Source organism: Anolis carolinensis, chromosome 3, assembly GCF_035594765.1.
Source record: "Anolis carolinensis isolate JA03-04 chromosome 3, rAnoCar3.1.pri, whole genome shotgun sequence".
NCBI lineage: Eukaryota > Metazoa > Chordata > Lepidosauria > Squamata > Dactyloidae > Anolis > Anolis carolinensis.
The window spans coordinates 69935815-69950473 of record NC_085843.1 but is presented as its reverse complement, the minus strand read 5'-3'; positions in this window follow the sequence as shown (position 1 = coordinate 69950473).

The window sequence follows — 14659 nt, the reverse complement described above, 5'->3', positions numbered from 1 at the left end:
GAGGGCATAAATATGCCCAATGGCCAAACAATAAAGTGTCACCAGCCAGAGGCCTATAAATATCTGGGCATATTACAGCTGGACAACATCAAGCATGAACATGTGAAAACTGTGGTCAGCAAAGAATACACACAAAGGGTCAGAAAAATTCTCAAAAGCAAGCTCAATGGAGGCAACACCATCAAGGCCATAAACACCTGGGCCATACCTGTCATAAGATATACTGCTGGCATCATAAACTGGACACAGATGGAACTGGACAATTTGGACAGAAAAACAAGAAAACTCATGACCATTCATCATTCACTGCACCCTCGCAGTGATGTTGACCGGCTATATCTGCCTAGAAGATCAGGGGGCAGAGGACTCTTACAAGTAAAACAAGCAGTCAAAGAAGAAGAACATGCCCTGGCAGAATATGTAAAGCAAAGTGAAGAACCTGCTTTGATTGAAGTCAAAAATCAGAAACTCCTCAAAGCACAGCAGACAAAAAACCAGTACAAGAAAACCACACTACAAACTAGAGCTGACAACTGGCACAACAAAACATTGCTTGGAAAGTTCCTTGACAAAATTGAAGGAAAAGCTGATAAGGAGAAGACCTGGCTCTGGCTCACAAATGGGACCCTGAAGAAGGAGACAGAAGGCCTGATCCTTGCAGCCCAGGAGCAAGCCATCAGGACAAATGCAATTAAGGCCAAGATCGAAAAATCAGCTGATGACCCAAAATGCAGACTGTGCAAGGAAACAGATGAAACCATTGATCATATCCTCAGCTGCTGTAAGAAAATCGCACAGACAGACTACAAACAGAGGCACAACTATGTGGCCCAAATGATTCATTGGAACTTATGCCTCAAGTACCACCTGCCAGCAGCAAAGAACTGGTGGGATCACAAACCTGCAAAAGTATTGGAAAATGAGCACGCAAAGATACTGTGGGACTTCCGAATCCAGACTGACAAAGTTCTGGAACACAATACACCAGACATCACAGTTGTGGAAAAGAACAAGGTTTGGATCATTGATGTTGCCATCCCAGGTGACAGTCGCATTGACGAAAAACAACAGGAAAAACTCAGCCGCTATCAGGACCTCAAGATTGAACTGCAAAGACTCTGGCAGAAACCAGTGCAGGTGGTCCCGGTGGTGATGGGCACACTGGGTGCCGTGCCGAAAGATCTCAGCCGGCATTTGGAAACAATAGACATTGACAAAATCACGATCTGCCAACTGCAAAAAGCCACCCTGCTGGGATCTGCACGCATCATCCGAAAATATATCACACAGTCCTAAACACTTGGGAAGTGTTCGACTTGTGATTTTGTGAAACGAAACCCAGCATATCTATCTTGTTTGCTGTGTCATACAACGTCGTTGTGTCAATAATAATAATAATAATAACAACTTTATTTTTATACCACGCCCCATCTCCCCAAAGGGACTTGGGGCGGCTTACATGAGTTCCTGGCCTGATAAAACAAACAAATAACAGTAACAAAGCAATAAAACAATTATCCCAGTAAAAAACATCAACATCAATAAAAATAATCATTAAAATCAACAAGCAGGATACAGTGTTAAATACAGGAGACTAATTCGTAGATCCCAGGCAAAGTGCAGAGTGTTACGAAATGGGAAAAGGAAATTTCACAGTTGAATGGACAATAAAGTGCGGTATAAAATGGCAAGACAACAACAATGGAACTGTTATGGAATTGACAGATAGATCAATCCAGCAACAATTAAACATCAAAGGCCTTTTGGAATAGCCAGGTTTTTAAGCTCTTCCGGAAGGAGAGGAGGGTAGGGGCCTGCCTGATCTCTATAGGTAGAGAGTTCCAAAGCCGGGGGGCCACAACAGAGAAGGCCCTCTCTCTCGTCCCCACCAACCGTGACTGTGAGGGTGGTGGGATTGAGAGAAGGGCCTCCTCCGACGAGTGAAGAGAACGTGTGGGTTCATAGAGGGAGATGCGGTCTCTAAGGTAGGTGGCTCCCAAACCGTTTAGGGCTTTGTAGGTGATAACCTGCACCTTGAATTGGGCCCGGAAAATAAATGGCAGCCAGTGGAGCTCCTTAAACAGAGGCATTGAACGCGCCCTGTAATTCGCTCCAGTTAAAAGCCTGGCTGCCGAACGTTGTACTAGTTGTAATTTCCGGGCCGTCTTCAAAGGCAGCCCCATGTAGAGCACATTGCAATAGTCCAGTCTAGAGGTAACTAAGGCATGGACCACCATGGTCAGATCAGACTTCTCGAGGTATGGTCGCAGCTGGCGCACAAGTTTTAATTGTGCAAAGGCCCTCCCGGCCACGGCTGACACCTGAGCCTCAAGCATCAGCCCCGAATCCAGGAGGACCCCCAAGCTGCGGACCTGCGCCTTCAGGGGGAGTGCAACCCCGTCAAGCACAGGTTGCCACCCAATACATAGGACTGACCTGGAGGACCTCTGTCTTGTCGGGATTAAGTCTCAGTTTGTTCACCCTCATCCAGGCCAACACAGTGGCCAGACACTGGTCCAGAATCCGAGGGGCTTCCTTGGATTTAGGTGGAAAAGAGTAGTAGAGTTGGGTGTCATCCGCATAGAGATGGCACCATACTCCAAAACGCTGGATAACCTCTCCCAGCGGTTTCATGTAGAAGTTAAAAAGTATGGGGGACAAAATAGAACCTTGGGGGACCCCACAGGTCAATGGCCAGAGGTCCGAGCAGGTGTCCCCCAGCTTCACCAACTGGGAACGGCCCTCCAGAAAGGACTGGAGCCACTGCAGTGCAGTACTCCCAAGGCCCATCCCATAGAGCTGCCCCAGAAGGATACCATGGTCGATGGTATCGAAAGCCGCTGAGATGTCCAAGAGAACCAGCAGGGTCACACTCCCCCTGTCCAGCTCCCTGCGGAGGTCATCCACCAAGGCGACCAAAGCCGTCTCGGTACTGAACCCAGACCTGAAGCCAGACTGTGATTGGTCCAGAAAATCAGTGTCATCGAGGAATTCCTGGAGCTGAGAGGCAACCACCCGCTCCAAGACTTTGCCCAAGATTGGTAGGTTAACGATTGGCCTGTAGTTACAAGGACTGGTTGGATCTAATGAGGCCTTCTTCAAAATAGGCCTTACCACGGCTTGTTTTAGGCTGGATGGAAATTTGCCCTGCCCCAAGGAGGCATTAATTATTGCCACAAACCAATCAACTAACCCACCACTGGCCTGTTTTAAAAGCCAAGATGGGCAGGGATCAAGGGCACAGGTAGTCACCCTCACCGCTCCAAGAATCTTGTCCACATCATCAGGTTGCACAAACTGAAACGAATCCCACAAGATCGAACAGACAGATGCCTTGGTTACCTCACCTGGCAATGCTTCAAGATTGGCGTCCAAGTCGGAACGAATCTGAGCGACTTTGTCTGCAAAATGGTGAGCGAACTCGCTACACTGAGTTGCCGAGAAGTCAGGTGCCTCCCCACCCTGAGAAGGGTGGAGGAGCTCCCCAACAACTCGGAACAACTCAGAAGATCTATTTGTTGTAGACACGATGCGGGCAGTCATGAAAACCTTCCTGGCTGCCCGCAACGCCGCAGAATAAGCCCTAATAACGACTTTAGACCGTGCTCGGTCAGAAACGTCACAAGTTCTCCACCAACGACACTCTAGTTTCCTTCTCCCACGTTTCATCTCCGCCAGCTCCCTGGTGAACCAGGGAGCCGGGGCAACTCCACGTAGCGAGAGGGGACGTTCGGGAGCGATCATGTCAATAGCCCTGGACAACTCGGTGTTATAACGAGTGACCAAGGCATCGACAGGATCGTTAGTCTCCATAGCAGACAGAACCCCAAGAGATGTCAGGAGTCCCTCAGGATCCATAAGTCTCCTGGGGCGGACCATCTTAATGGGCCCACCACCCCTGCGGAGGTTTGAGGACACTGTGAGTCTTAAACTGATCAGATAATGGTCAGACCATGACAATGGAAGAATAGTTTGCTCTTCCACTCTGACCAAACTGTCGCCCACAACAAAGACCAGGTCGAGTGTATGACCAGCTTGATGGGTGGGACCCGATATTACTTGGGACAGCCCCATGGTCGTCATGGCGGCCATGAATTCATGAGCTGCACCTGTCAAGTTGGCCTCAGCATGGATGTTGAAGTCACCCAATACCAAAAGGTGCTGGGAGCCCAACACCACGCTAGAGACCACCTCTGCTAGCTCAGGTAGGGAGACTGCTGTGTCGCGGGGTGGACGGTACACCAGCAGAATCCCCAAACTGTCCTGGGTACCCACCTTCAAGTGGAGACACTCAAACCCAGCAGATTGCGGAATGGCGCATCTGACCAGGGCGATGGACTGCCGAAAGACCACTGCAACCTCACCTCCCTGCCCTCCAGGCCTGGCCTGCTGATGCACCCCGAAACCCAGAGGGCAAAGCTGGGTAAGGTTTACCCCCCCCCCCCCAGCTCATCCAACCAGGTCTCGGTGATGCAAGCCAGATCCACCTGCTCATCCAGGATTAAGTCCTGGATAATTGCAGATTTTCCACTGACGGCTCTGGCATTAAGCAGTAGTACCTTCAACCAGAAGGGGCTGCCATACATCTGGTGGGATATAATAGCCTTCACTTGAGGGCAAAATAATAACAGGAGTGAGTTAGGCTAGTTCTCCTAGGAAGAAAGATTCAGAATGTAGGAGCAAACAATCCCCAAGGGGGTCTTCTTAATAATGGTGTTTCATATATGAATTGTATTATATCAAAACTAGGTGTGTTTCTTTTTAAGTGAATTGACCTATTCCAATTATTATGAAAATCAGAAAAAGATGCTCCCTGGGTTTTCACACTTTACTGATTTTTGCAATATATAATTGTCTTAAAGAATTCACACAATGCATTTGAAGGATAGAATGCACAAAAGATATTCGTGGGGAATATTTTTCATTAAAATTCATATTTTTGTGCATTATAAATGAAGACAAAAAATGATACAGAAACAAGTCCAAACAGATTTGTGACTTGTGATATACTACAGTTTTCCAGTACAAAAGGGAATCGAAGTATAAATAAAAATTGAAGTATAAAACAATTATTAGTATTTTGGATTAGGAGGACACAGGTTCATTCTATAGAGGTACTCCAGTAAGATTTAACATCCTGACTGTAGAAGAAAAATCATGAACAGCTATGGGCCAAATGGAAAGAAATATGAGAAATTAATCATCACATCTCAACTCATTTATATTTTAGGTCTAGATAAATGGCATAGGGGAAAGGGTTAAGCCTACCTTCTGTCAGTAAATGTCCTTTTGAATTGCAGCAAATGCCTATTACTATGAAAGTAAACTCAAATATCTCAGCAAAAGGATATGAAGGAATGTGGCTGGTCCAAAACAGCACTGTAGTGCTTGTTACATCTCACTGATCCTTATGTATCACTTTCATTTACTGTTAATTTCCCTAATTTGGAATACAATAATTAAAAATGACAGAATACCCCGAGAGTAAGAGTGGGAGTATGCCATATTATTTCCTAGTTCATAATGCCTTTTGGCATTTCATTTTTCACCTTCCCCTGGAATTGACTTTTACCTGTCAAACAGCATAAACATACATGTGCAGAAGAAAATAAACATGAAGATTTAAAGTTACTTTTAAAGCATGCCTGACAGGCCCATCTACACTGTTATTTAATGCAGTTTGAAACTGCATAATATGGTCAGTGTAAACTCATATAATGTTCTTCAATACAGTAGAGTCTCACTTATCCAACACTCGCTTATCCAACATTCTGGATTATCCAACGCATTTTTGTAGTCAATGTTTTCAATATATCGTGATTTTTTTATGCTAAATTCATAAATACAGTCATTCCTACGTAGCAATACTGCATATTTGAACTACTTTTTTGTCAAATTTGTTGTATAACATGATGTTTGGGTGCTTAATTTGTAAAATCATAACCTAATTTGATGTTTAATAGGCTTCTCCTTCATCTCTCCTTATTATCCAACATATTTGCTTATCCAACGTTCTGCCGGCCCATTTATGTTGGATAAGTGAGACTCTACTGTACAGTTAAACTATATTATATGAGTCTAAACTGACCATATAACGCAGTTTCAAGATCAAAGGGAAGTCCAGATTTGATCAAAGAATGTGTTGCTGTAGATGCCAGATCCACAAAATGTGAAACATATGGAAGACACCTGGCCCTACTGAAGCTCAGTGAAGAATCCTGAATGGGGGTTGCTGAAAAATGGCCTAAGGCTGGGCAGCAAGGGACTAACTGAACCCCTGGGAGGGACAATTGATTACTTCTGCTCTTTTTAAAAACCCCATATGCCTCTAGAACACTGATATACATCTCTTCCAGAAATGAGAAAAAATAGCACAGTGGTTTGACATCATGTTCTGTGGTTAATTTAATCACATAGCTGGCCTCAAATCAGTTCCAGATCTAGCAATCTAATATCCTCCACAGGAAAATCAGTTACTTCAAAACCTGTTTGAAGCTGCATTATAGTGTCAGTGTAGGTATGCCCTCACTTAACATAGCAAAAAGGACAGGAACAGGTAGTTTCATCTTTTCCAGTAAGGCAGTGGTTCTCAACCTGTGGGTCCCCAGGTGTTTTGGCATACAACACCCAGAAATCCCAGCCAGTTTACCAGCTGTTAGGAGTTCTGGGAACTGAAGGCCAAAACATTTGGGGACCCACAGGTTGAGAACCACTGCAGTAAGCTCAGGCAAAAGTAAAACTGCTACAGCCTCTCCCTACTTGCTTACTCTTTTTTCTCAATAACATTTCCCATGTTGATCTCACAATGATTGACCACACATGTACCAGTTTTACCTGTGAAATGTTGCTGAATATGTGACACAATATAAAGAAAACTACAAGCACTATAAGATTGTTTTTAACCTCTCCCACTCAAGAAAAACAAAGAATAAGCACTTTCCCAAATCAAAGTCATTGCAGTTTCTACAATAAACACTGAAAAACTAGTCACTTCTCTATATGTTACGGAAGATGCAAAAACACACAGAATCATTTAACAGCAACAAAAGAGATATAAAAATCCAATGCTGCTGCTTCTTATAAGCACATGTAACAACATTTGTACACAAACAGTTCAGGTAATTTGTGCAAAATCAGTCTCCTAAATTAAAACAATCACTTCATAAATGCATTAAAATATCTTGCTGTTCTGCAAGCTGGGGATAAAAAAATGAGATTTGTCTTTCTGCATATAAGAGAAGTAAGGGTTTTCATTTTTAAATTGTGCACAGTATGAGAAGGCATTGGTCACTTAGAGGGAAATGACATCTTTGGGAAAACATTTTTTGCATAGAAAATGTGCCCAATTAAGTTAAAGTAAAGTTGCAAACTGTTATAAGCCAGATCTATTTGCCTGCTTTCAGCAGTACATACAAATGATGACTTTTACTAACTTTTATTAAGAAGTAAGAGACATATGGCTGTTAATAAGGGTTTAAATTTTTTATTCACATCTTCAAAATTTAATGCTTTTTGCAATTCTCAAGTTTTTTCTTGGTGTAGCTATTGTTTATATGTCAACATAATAAAAAAATCTTGCAATGTGTGTTTGCCTATAACAGGCAACTTACAGAGCAGTTTCTTTATGAAGCATCTATCAACAGCAAAACAGGAAAACACAAGATGTAAACCTGCTCACTAGCAATCCCTATAATAAAATATGAACATCTAGACATTTAAAAAACAATGTCTTTATTTGACCAACTGTAAAAATAAAATACGTTATGGAAGTTTTCAAAGTTTTACTGGCTTCTTCATCAGGCCAAGATGTTACGAATCAAGAGAAGTCATTATGTTAGAGTCACAAGCCTACATTTTGTCTAATATTTTATTCTATTGTCACTTAATATTGAGGGATCTCAATGTGAGCAGAAATTTGGCAACCAAAATGGAAATCATAGGAAAAGTGGGGTCTAGAGAAAGGAAGGAAGAAAGGAAGAAAGGAAGAAAGAGAAAGTTCCAGAGAAATTTTGGAAGAAACCTTCAAGGGTTAAGATGTTATATTTACTTATCCAAGGCTTGCCTTACCAGGTTGTTCATTTAACAGTTGCATATCATCGTTTTGAATGAAAAGTTTACTAAAACACATTGAACTACTCTTCTTTTTTGCGATATAGGAACCTATCCATATTCTTCCCATCATATCTTTGCCTCTGGAACCAACTTTTCTCTAAAAACAGTAATGCCTAGCAGCACATCTACTTCATTGTGATTTCTAACCTTCCAGACTTCAGTATTTAACTATTTTCTCTTCAACAAAGAGAAGTATCCCTCCTTATCTAGGTTTTTTCAAAGCAGAACTGTTCTATCCTGACTTGATTATGTTTGCTTGCTTTAGCATCCCTTTGCAGTTAGTTTCTGTTACTATTCATTTACACCTCCACAAATATTTATTCAGTGATATTTATTAGCAGAGAAGGGATAAGAAAAAGTCACATTTGTCTACAGAAAATATAAATATAGTACATTTATATAGACTGACTAGCTGTGCCCGGCCACGCGTTGCTGTGGCAAAGTGGTGGTGGTATTGGTTAAAAATTGTTGTGGAAATTTTATTTGACTTTATTTGTATTTTAATTAATTTTATTGTAACTGATATTTTTTATTATATTTTATTATTTTCTTGTATTATTTTTAGTTATTTTCTGTTATTATAGTATTTTATTGTATTAATTTTTTAGTGTTTTTAATTATTTTAAAGTGTTTTTTATTATTTTTATTGTATTATTTGTATTTATTTTATTTTTTACTATTGTATTATTATTTGTGTTTTTATTATTTATTTTATTATTTGTATGTATTATATTTTATTATTTGATATTATTTTTATTTATGTTTTTTTAAATTGTATTATTTTATTTTGTTTTTTATTTGTTTTTTGTATTTATTTTATTATTTTTGTTTCTCTTTGTATTGGGTTGCTCTGAGTTCTGTGGTCTGCCTGGTCATGTTCCAAATGTATTCCCTCCTGATGTTTCGCCTACGTGTATGGCAGGCATTCTCAGAGGTTGTGCAATGTGTTGTAACAAAAGCAAGTGGGGTTTATATATCTGTGGAATGACCAGGGTGGAAGAAAGAACTGTTGTCTGCTTTAGGCAAGTGTGAATGTTGGAATTGGCACTAAATAGCCTTGTAGCTTCAAAGCCTGGATGGTTCCTGCCTGCCTGGAATGAACAAAATGTGGCTCCCAGTATTAAAAAAAATCTGTGAAATCAGGACAGTTAACTAAAGAACAGCACTGAGCAATCAGGGAATTCCAGACATGATGTACTGAGGGCCAGCTAACATCTCCCAACAAAGGATCCCTCTCCGAAGCAGGAAGTAGGCAGGCCTTGAAGGTGCAAGGGCATTCAATGGTAATCAAGGTGGGGAAGTGGAACATTCACAGTCCCCTCAGACAGATAAGAGTTGTCCCATCCTGGATATCATTGGTGAGATAGAAATAAACATCCCACTTGTCTGTTTTCAAATAGATCTCCTAATCTCTGAGGATGCCTGGCATAGACATGTATGGCAGTTTGGCAGCAGATAAGGTCGTGAGGGAATGTGATGTTTAATAGGCTTTTCCTGAATCCCTTCTTATTATCCAACATATTCATTTATCTAACGTTCTGCCGGCCTGTTTATGTTGGATAAGTGAGACTCTACTGTATATTTATAATCTTATATTATCTGCGTAGAACTGGATTATATGAGGCTGCTTCTACACAGCTGAATAAAATGCACACTGAAGTGGATTATATGGCAGTGTGGACTCAAGATAATCCAGTTCAAAGCAGATAATATAAGAATATAATGGGTTATATAGCTGTGTGGAACGGCCTTGAGTCTACACTGCCATATAATCCAGTTCAAATCCGATAATCTGTATTTTATAGGCAGTATGGAAGAGGCCTAAGTGAGACCTAACTCTGCCTGTCCTCTGGGCTGAGTGAGTTGCTAGGAGACCAAGTGGGCAGAGCTTAGCCTTCTAACTGGCAGCAATTGGATAAAAACAATTATTCCTCTCCTTCTAATTAGGACTTTATTTTTCTTTTCTTTTTGTTGTCAGAACCTAGGGGCAAGGATGGTGGATTGTGCTGCCAAATTTCTAGGTTCTGGGGCTTGTACTTTTGTTGTTTAGTGGGAGGGGAGGACACCATTACTCATTTATATATATAGATGTGCCTTGATCTTCTAATTTTTTGTGGGTTGATTTGTAATATATGCAGAGCATTTCTTCACCCATACTGTTTCCCTCAAGCAAAGCTTTGATTTCCAATGAAATTAATGTGAAAGCCAGTGCAGTATGTGCAAGAAAGCCCTAGATCACAGACTTAATTGGCACTGAGTCTAAATATTCTAGATCAGGGGTTGTCAAACCTTTTCAGCTGAAGAGCCCTTTTTGAAGCAAAAATGTATCATGGAGCCCCAATAAATGTTTATATATTATATATAATGTTTATGTTTAAGGCATAGACAAATGTTTGGGAACAGTGGCCACATTGCATTTTAAAATTTGACAGACATGTCGGGCCAGTGGCAGATGGCTGGAGAGTATTTGTGTAAACTAACTGGAAAAAAATGGACAAATTTCTATGTAGTGCAAAAAAAATAAATAAAGAAAGCAAGAACAATACAATATTTAAAATGAAGAACAATTTTAACCAACACAAACTTAACAGTATTTCAGTGGAAGACTCCAGGGGCCAGTCCAACCCCCTTCTGCCATGCAGTAAAAGCACAATCAAAGCATCAAAACAGATGGCAATGCAGCCAATATAGGAGGAGGAGGAGGAGCAGCAGCAGCAGCAGCAGCAGCAGCAGCAGCAGCAGCAGCAGCAGCAATCCCAGGGGGCACAGAGTACAGTCTGAGAACCCCTGGTCTAGGTACTTGTGGCCTACAAATTAGACTCTAATTCCTCTAGAACCCCCTTTCAATATACATGGAACAAGACAGCTCTGATCAACAAGTTTCTGTGTACAGTGTAGAAATTTGCTCCACTCGCAGCTGGCAGTCAAAGCCTAAGGTGCCCGGGGGGTGGGGGATTTGAATCCCTCTGTGAAAGAGACCAGAGTTGGTTGGGGCCGGCTGGTTTCACCGGCTTCAGTCATATGGTGGGATGCAGAACAGGAATCTATTTAACACCCTATTTCACACTGTTTTAATTGGGTGTGGTCACTAGTTTAGAATGGAGTCATTGAAATAAGTTGTCATGGAGTGGAAAAGGTGAAATAGTCCTGAGTGGCAACGTAGAACCCCCATGAAGGTGTGAAGAATTGACTTCTATAAAAGTTATATAAATTTTGGGGGTCAGGACCTGAAAAAGGGGGCTACCCTTGGGGCTGGAATGAGGGTTCTCACTCTTGAAAAACTCTGACCCTTTAGATCCATTTTCATGGTCTCTTTATTTCACAATGGAAATTAAAATAGTATATTTTTTATCTTGGCTTGGAAAGATAGCACTAATAAAAATGATTTTTTTTTTCTCGAGGATTAACTTCATATTTAGAATGCTTTCACTCTAAAAGTGCTTTTGGGACCTGCCTACCTTCGTAATCATATTTTCCCCTATGAACCCACACAACCTGTTTGATCTTTGGGGGAGGCCCTCCTTTCACTCCTGCCTCTCTCGCAAGCATGGCTTGTGGGAACAACGGAGAGGACCTTCTCCGTGGTGGCCCCTTGGCTCTGGAACTCCCTTCCCAGGGAGATCAGGCAGGCACTCACCCTGTCAAACTTTAAGAAAGATGAAAAAAACCTGGCTCTTCCAGGGTGCCTTAGATAATTGATTACAATGACAACCTCCCTCAGTATTGATAATCACCATGCCTGATGTACTGTCTCCTTGCTCTTTCAGTTGGTAATAATTCTTCGCTTACCACACCTCTGAATCTCCCAGTTAATACTGCAGCACTTAATTATCTACCTCATTAGATTTTTAATTATATACTCCTCACACCTTTGTTCAGTTCTCTTATTATTTGAAATTGCTGTTTCGCTGTTCTATGGCAGTTCTTATTTAATTACAGTAGATTCTCACTTATCCAACATAAACGGGCCAGCAGAACATTGGATAAGCGAATAGGTTGGATAATAAGGAGGGATTAAGAAAAAACCTATTAAACATCAAATTAGGTTATGAATTTACAAATTCAGCACCAAAACATCATGTTTAACAACAAATTTGAAAGAAGTAGTAGTTCAATACACAGTAATGCTATGTAGTAATTACTGTATTTACATCACAATGTATTGAAAACATTGATTACAAAAACATTGATTACTAAAAGGCAGACTGTCTTGGATGATCCAGAATGCTGGATAAGTGAATGTTGGATAAGTGAGACTCTCCTGTACTATATTACTGTTTAAAATGATGTTTTATTCTGTTTAAATTTTTCTCGATTATGCTTGTTTTGTTCTCAATGTATTATTTATATATCCTGTTTATTGTGGTTATGTGGGCTTGGGGCCATGTTAGCCACCCGGAGTCCCTACGGGGAGATATAGGTGGGGTATAAAAAATAAAGTTGATAAATGATAAATAAATATTGTAATGTCAGTAAAAGGAATAGATTAAATAAACAATTATGGTTCAGATCACAAAAAGAAGGTGGATTAGCACTTCCCAATATTAAAAAATATTATGAAGCAAATTGAGACTGCTTACAGAAGTAATGATAAATAAGGAGGATATAGAATGGCTAAAAATGGATTCAGAAAAAGTAGAGGAAGAAATTTGGAATATATTTTTTAAAGAGTTTACGAGAAAAGAAATTAGGGAAATTAGGAACCCAATGTTGAGTATTGTATTAGATATGCTGCTGCTCAGTCGTTTAGTCGTCTCCGCCTCTTCGTGACCTCATGGACCAGTCCACACCAGAGCTCCCTGTCGGCCATCGCCACCCCCAGTTCCTTCAAGGTCAACCCAGTCACTTCAAGGATACCGTCCATCCATCTTGCCCTTGGTCGGCCTCTCTTCCTTTTTCCTTCCATTTTCCCCAGGATCGTGATCTTTTCCAAGCTTTCCTGTCTCCTCATGATGTGGCCAAAATACTTCAGCTTTGCCTCCAATATCCTTCCCTCCAGTGAGATATAGGAGAAGGTTAATAGCAGATGGTTCAATAATAACTCCAATTATAATGGAAAGGAATTTTCCAAGAAATCTAAAAAAAAAAAAAAACGGAAAAAATTAAGGGAAAAACCTAGACAAAATAGGGGATTGGATAAATATTGGAATGAAGAAGAAAAGGATTATGGAGGAATTCAGGGAAATAAAATTAACATGGTTCCATTATATACAACTAGAACAATGGTTCAAAAATTGCGTAAAAATAATAAAAATGGAAGTAAGCTTAGTCAATTTGAACAAATAATACAAAATGGAAGGGATATAGAGGAACAATTTTTTTTAAAGGAATAACTAGTAAAATATATTAATTGAAATAAAGGAAGGAAAAACAAAGAATGACAATCTCGAGATTTGGGAAGAAGATTTAGGTATGAAAATAAATTAAGAGGAGTGGTCACAATTATGAGGACAAAGACATTTGAAAAAATTATCAATATGAGTCAAATAAAATTATTATAAACTAATATGGAAATGGTATCTAACACCAATAAATATGGCAAATATAAACAAAAACTATTCAAAAAATTGCTGAAGAGGATGCCAAGAAGGGGGGAACATATATACATATGAAGTGGCATTGTAAATAGTAGTTTTTGGGTAAAGATATTTAGAGAGAGAAACGATATAATGAACATTAAAATAGAACGAAGCTTAGTATAGTTTTATTATCACTATATAATAATAAACAATGAAAAAGAAGAAGAAGATGCGATTTCAAATTTTAACAGGATTTCTTATAGGAAGGAATTTGAAAAGGGAGACACATAGACAAATTGAAGAGTGGTATAAGGAAGTATGGAAATTGGCAATAAATGATAAGCTAATATGTAAGTTAAAAGTAGAGGAAATGAAATTTTCGACAGATACTATACAAAATAAGTGGCTTGGGGGGAGGGGAGCATGGGCATGAGGGATAGAAAAGTAAGTGTGAAAGCAACAGTGGGTGCAGTTTTTAAGAGATGTATTGTATATTGTATTAAATATTATTTGTCTGCTATATAACAAATGTGTTGAATTATTTTTAAATAAATAAAATATAAATTTAAAAAGGAAATTAAAATAGTATTTGATTGCACTTTAATATAGAACCTTGCAATTTGCAGTTTGGTAAACTTCTTCTTTTCTAAGATTCTTCTAATTCAGTGGCTCTCAACCTTTGGGTCCCCAGATGTTTTAGCCTTCAACTCTCAGAAATCCTAACAGCTGGTAAAATGGCTAGGATTTCTAGGAGTTGTTAGCCAAAACACCTGGGGACCCACAGGTTGAGAACCACTGTTTCAATCAGAGTTTCTCAACACTTAAAAACATGTTTTAGATTACTTTTTGAATATTTTTGAACATCATTTCCATACTTACTAGCTAAAAGGAAGTAAAAGCTTATGAAAACAAGTAGTACTCTAATCTCCATACCATACTCAGAAGTGTTGTTAATCTTTTTGCTCTGGTCCTTGCATGGCCAACCACATGCCATCAGCACTTGCATTTCAATTTGACCTTCCTTGCTA